The following is a 6634-nucleotide window of genomic DNA, read 5'->3' on the forward strand; positions in this document are numbered from 1 at the left end:
TTAAAAAATTATTATTATTTTTACTGTGTTACATTTGTCTCCATACAGTACATCATCAGTTTTTTTATATAGTGTTCAATTATTCATTAGTTGTGTTTAACACCCAGTGCTCATCACATCATATGCCTCCTTTAATGCCCATCACCCAGGTGATACTTGTTTTCTGGAGACTTTTCCATGAACACTTGAAATAATGTGGATCCTGTTTTTAGGATAAAATGTTCTGAATATATCTATTAGATTTATATGCTCTAATGTGTCATTCAAAGCCACTTTGTTCTTGGTGACGTTCTGTTTTAATGATCTATTGATGTAAGTGGGGTGTTCAATTCCTCTATTATTTTGATATTACTATTATTTCTTTGTTATTAAATGCTCTATGTAGTTGGCTGCATACATGTTGGGTGAATAAATATTTACAATGATCTTTTTTGACCATTTTCTTTATGATTTTATAATTATCATATAAATACACTGTTTTTGTATTCCTACTATTATTAATCCAAATTATGGTCTTCCCTTTCTACTCAAAATATTCCCTTTAGTATTTCTTGCAGGGCTTATTTATTACTCATGAGTTCCTTTAATTTTTTTGTCTTGGAAACCCTTTTCTCAAGTCCAGTGAATAAATTTATGACAATTATTTTAAATCTTCTATCAGGCACATCGTGTATCTCCATTTAGCTTAGATCTCTTTCTGTGAATTTGTCTTGTTCTTTAATTTTAGACATATTCCTCTCTTGTCATTTTTCCTAACTCTCTGCATGTTTCTACATGTTAGGAATGTCAGTGATGTCTCCTGAAAATAGTGGGTTATGAAGAGATCCTGCCTGTAGTGTCCTGAAATGCAGAAGACAGTATCACTTCACTTGAACCTTTGAACCTACCACTTCAAGTGTGTCTTTTTTTTTTAAGATTTTATTTATTTATTTGACAGAGAGAGATCACAAGTAGGGAGAGAGGCAGGCAGAGAGAGAGGAGGAAGCAGGCTTCCTGCTGAGCAGACAGCCCGATGTGGGGCTCGATCCCAGAACTCTGAGATCATGACCTGAGCTGAAGGCAGAGACTTTAACCCACTGAGCCACCCAGGTGCCCCTCAAGCTGTCTCTTATGTATATTATGTTTATTATGTACACCCTACATGGCCAAGCTGATTTTGCCCTTGGTCCAACCATCTGCAATGGGTATTTTTCCCTGTTGTAAGCAGGGTTTGCTCCCTGGAGTGCAGTAGACCTTTCTGGGGTCATCTTGCACATGAGCTGAGTTATACAATCCATTTGCCAGAGATGCAATAGCACCAAAATTCTAGGCACTTTCACTTTTTTGTCCATGAGAAGCTTTCATTTTGGGTCAAGGCCTAGCTGTTACACCAGCTGTCTTCCCCCAGCCCACTGCTGAGTTCACAGCCTGATGGTTATTTGTGGTTATTGTTCCCTCTCCCCAGGGAAGGAGTCACTTTGGAGTGTGGCTGGCCCCTTTAGGTCTGCTTGCATATGGCCAAGCTTGTTGAATCACTTTTGGATGGACTCTAAGAGTGTATGGAAGGGGTAGATCTGCAGAAAGGTAGGTTGGGGGGTTCAATGGTGTTAAGAAAGTTTTCTTGGGGCTGCTCTGAGAGGAGACTTGGAGTTGAGGCCTGGCTGGAGAGGCTGTGTCCAGAGGAGAATGTGAGAGTGAGGCATTTGTGTTAACAAGTTCAGTAGGGAATATATGTGCCATGTTGATTCCAGGTGATCTTGTGTTTTGACTGGGATTGGTGAAAATTGAACCCCAGCTCCTCTGTTCACAGAGAAGTTTCCCAAAATCCCTGCCCCTCCAGCACACTCTGAGATTAGTAAACATATCTCCCTCCTGTACACTGAAGGTGTTTTTCAAAATACAGCTTTTATGCTGTGTCTCTACAGGATTGTTTTTTGTGATGTCTCTTTAAGGGCAAGGAATCAGTTTCTTATTGCACTCCCAGCTCTCCTTTAACAAAGCCCACTAATTTTTGAAATTCTAAGTTATGACTGTATGATTATAGGAACTCATGGGTTTCAGTGTCTCTGATTTTCAAAACCAATTGATATGGGGGATTAATCTTTCCTTTCTGGGCTTCCTGTTTTGATAGTCTGTTTCTCTACCCTCTCCCTGTACATTCTGTCCCTCTATCTCACAGACATTCTTGTGGATATGTTTAGATCCTGAGTATATCTCTGTCCTTTCTACCCTCTTCAATGTGATCTCTTCTTTATATTTAGGAGAGTTTGGTCTGCCAGTCTTTAGTTTTTGTTTTTGTTTTTTGAATTATTTAAACTGCTCTTAATGTTATCTAGTTGTATCCATGGGAAGATGTGAGTTTCTCCTAATCTAACATCTTCCCTGGAGGTTTAGTAAACAGACTTAAAAAATAGTGTTTAAGAAACTAGATAGTCAAATGGAAAATGATGAAACTAGATCACTTTCTTACATCATACATAAAAATAAACTCAAAATTAGTTAAAGACCTAAATGTGAGACCTAGAACCATGTAATTCCAAGTCAAAAACAGGCAGTAATCACTTGGACATTGGCCTTAACAACATATTTATGGATATGTTTTCTCAGACAAGAGAAAAAATTTTAAAAATGAAATACTGGGACATCACCAAAATAACAATAACAACTACAACAAAAATAGCTTTGTACAGCAACAGAAATCGTCAGCAAAATTAAAAACAAACAAACAACAACAACATTGTAATGAATGGGAGAAGATATTTGTAAATGATATATCTAACAAAGGATTATTATCTAGGATAAATAAAGAATATACACAATTTGACATTATAAAGCAAAATATCCAATTTAAAAATGGTTAAAGAACCCAAGAAGACATTTGTCCAAAGAATATATACAGATGAGACTCAAGCATATGAAAAGATGCTCAACTTCTCTATTCATAATGGAAATGTGAATAAAGACTACAATGTAATACCACTTCACACCAGTCAGAATGACTACTAAGCAAACGACAAGAAATAATAAATGTTGACAAGAATATGGAGAAAAGGGAACCATTGTACACTATTGGTGAGAATTCAAATAAGTGAAATCATGTGCAAAACAGTATGGAGGGTCCTCCTAAATTAAAATTAGTAATATCATATGATCCAATAATTCCATTCATTGGTATTTACTCACAGAAAATGAAAACAATAATTTGAAAAAATACACCGTTATATTTACTGCTGCATTATCTATAACAATCAATATATGTGGATGCAAGTCCAGTGTCCCATGATGATTGATAATGTGGTGTGTGTGTGTGTATGTGTGTGTGTGTGTGTGTATGTGTGCTGCAATATTACTCAGCCATAGGAAATAATGAGGTTTTGTTATTTGTAATGATGTAGATGGACCTAGAAGGTGTTATGCTATGCAAAACAAATCAGACAAATACAGACACCATATGATTTCACTTATATATGGAATCTAAAGCAAACAAACAAAAACACATTCTTTTAAACAGAGAGAACAAACCGGTGGTTTCCAATGGGCTGGTGGTGGAAGTTGAACAAAATAGATCATAATGATTAATAGCTACAAAATTTCAAGTTAGAAAATTACTAAGTCATGGAGATTAAAAAAAAAAACAACAATGTAGGGAATGTAGTCAATAATATTGTAATAAGATTGCATGGTGACTACACTTATCACAGTGAACACTGAATATTATATAGAAATGTCAATATGTTGTTGACCTGCTCAACTGACCATAATACTGCACTGCCTGTCAATTTTATTTCAATAATGGGTTTCAATGTAATTTTATACAGGAAACATCAACCTGGATAAAACAGTACTTCATGGAGAAAATGGATGTATTTGTTTCTCCACTTTTCTACTCTCAGATAAGGCTGATGCTCAGTCAAAATTTAGAAGCATTCACTTTCTTCTCTGTTTCTTTGATGGTAAAGTATGACAATATTGTTTGTCCACCTTTGTGGATGACTTAAGAAAATATGTATACTTCCATCTATTTGTTACCAAAGCCCTTTTATTCAATTATTTCTATTAAAGCAACTCTTTACTAGACTCAATTGCTTTGTTTCAAAAAGAATAAGTTGTTTGACAATTGATTGACCATTTTATTTTTTTTATTTTTTTAAAGATTTTATTTATTTATTTGACAGAGAGAAATCACAAGAGAGGCAGGCAGAGAGAGAGGAAGGGAAGCAGGCTCTCCGCTGAGCAGAGAGCCCGATGTGGGACTCGATCCCAGGACCCTGAGATCATGACCTGAGCTGAAGGCAGCGGCTTAACCCACTGAGCCACCCAGGCGCCCCTGATTGACCATTTTAAAATAATCTATGTCTCTAAATAAACATTCTCCATAGCTGAAGTAAACGTCAAGCCAAGGAATTTGGTTTCCATTCCAGAACTGGTTTTAAATATGAAGTATGACAGTGGTATTTCTTCTTTTTTTATTTTTATTTTTTTATATACATATATATATATTTTCCCCATTTTATTTATTTTTTCAGTGTAACAGTATTCATTCTTTTTGCACAACACCCAGTGCTCCATGCAAAACGTGCCCTCCCCATTACCCACCACCTGTTCCCCCAACCTCCCACCCCTGACCCTTCAAAACCCTCAGGTTGTTTTCCAGAGTTCATAGTCTCTTATGGTTCACCTCCCCTTCCAAATTTTTTTTTAATAAACATATAATGTATTTTTATCCCCAGGGGTACAGGTCTGTGAATCGCCAGAACTACCCTATGACCCAGCAATTGCACTACTGGGTATGACAGTGGTATTTCTTAAACCATTTTGATATTAGGTACTTTCGCAGGGCCTTCTTTATAGCCCCCACAACCTCCTTGTTTCTAAGGCTATAAGTTAAAGGGTTCAGCATGGGTGTGAGGATAGTATAGATCATGGAGAGACTTGATCTAGTACTGGGGTGCGGGAAGAGCCAAGTGTCATCTACATCACTATTGCTAGTCCCAGGTAGAGACTCACTACAATAAAGTGAGAAGAGCACGTGGACAGGAATTTTTTTCCTCCCCTCAGGAGAGTTTCATTTAAGAACAATGAGGACAATTCGAATATAAGTCACTATTAAGCTAAAGGGTGTGAGTATAAATATAATACTTAGCATGAACAACACCATCTCATAATCTGAAGTGTCCTCACAGGATAGCATCAGGATGGCTGGTATCTCACAGAAGAAGTGATTTATTTTCTTCAGAACATAGACAGGAAAATGCATGGTGTAGATGGTTTGAATGAGTGAATTTTGAGCAGCTCATGATGCCACTGCCCTTAGCAAGCAGACTTTAGGGTTTGTGATGATTGTGTAGTGAAGGGGGTTACAGACAGCCACAAATTGGTCATAGGGCATAAAAGTTAGGAGGAAATACTCAGTGCCACCTAAAGTCAGGCAGAAGGACATTTGGACTCCACAGCCAATGAGAGAGATGCTGTGCTTTCCCAAGGAATGGTCAATGACCATTTTAAGGAACAAAGATGGAAATATAGAACAAATCAAACATGGAAAGTTGGTGGAACAAGAAGCTTATGGGAGTGTGGAGGTAGGAGTCCACCCAGATCAGAAAGATGAAGATAGAGTTTCCTGTGAGGGTAATAACGTAGACCAGAAGGATGAGGTAGACCAGGAGGCTGGCATATTGGAACTCAGGGAAGAGTCCCAAGAAGATGAAATCTGTAGTGGATGCATCATCTATGTTTACCATATCTCGCCTTCATTGGTGACAACTGATGTGTAGAAGAGGAAAGTATGGGCCATCCATTAAATTTGATGTCTTGTTATGAACCTCTTATTTTAGGCTTGATTTATTTTTTCCTATCCATTCTTTCTGCAACATCTTGACAGACCCAAATAGCATTTAAAATATCTTGGGAAACTAGAAAGTTGGGAACATATGGAAATTTGGGGAGAGTGGCACACTTAAAGAAAGCATGGGATGTCTGTGTTTTTCCCCAAATACATTACCATACACATCACTCCCATCTAGATGTTATTTTTTTCTTTATTCTTTATTTTGTCTTTTAATAAAAAACACGCTATCAAGTTAAAAATCTTGAAGTTTGAATGTAGTAAACTTCTTATTTGCTAAATATTAATGTAATTATTTCACTCTGTTATGTAAAAATTGTTCCATATTTATATAATTGTAGTACTCACCAAAGAATTTTTTTTTAAGATTTTATTTATTTATTTGACAGAGAGAAATCATAAGAGAGGCAGGCAGAGAGAGAGGAAGGGAAGCAGACTCTCCGCCAAGCAGAGAGCCCAATGCGGGACTCGATCCCAGGACCCTGAGATCATGACCTGAGCCGAAGGCAGCGGCTTAACCCACTGAGCCACCCAGGCGCCCCCTCACCAAAGAATTTAAAACTCATTTTTTTTTCAAATTTCCTAAGACAATGAGTCTCCATAATTTTTTGGCCTCACTTTAGTTTTTGACTTGTCAAAGAAACCATTTCCCCAAGTGTTTTGTTAGATCATTCTCTGCTCTGTGTAATTTATCTCCTTTGTCAATCTTTTATAGCCATTTCAGAACAAACTACATACTTTGCATGACAAAATGAAAATTTGGGACCCCTTAGTTCAAAGTTATTAAGAATTTCAAAACAGCAACAGCAA

At 37.0% G+C, this 6634-nt stretch overlaps 1 pseudogene; it reads right to left on the reverse strand.

Annotated features, from left to right (window-relative positions):
• Positions 1-4759: 4759 nt before the first annotated feature.
• On the reverse strand, positions 4760-5720 carry LOC123936604 (annotated as a pseudogene).
• Between the last annotated feature and the right edge of the window lie 914 nt (positions 5721-6634).

This window comes from Meles meles, unplaced genomic scaffold (assembly GCF_922984935.1).
Source record: "Meles meles unplaced genomic scaffold, mMelMel3.1 paternal haplotype, whole genome shotgun sequence".
NCBI lineage: Eukaryota > Metazoa > Chordata > Mammalia > Carnivora > Mustelidae > Meles > Meles meles.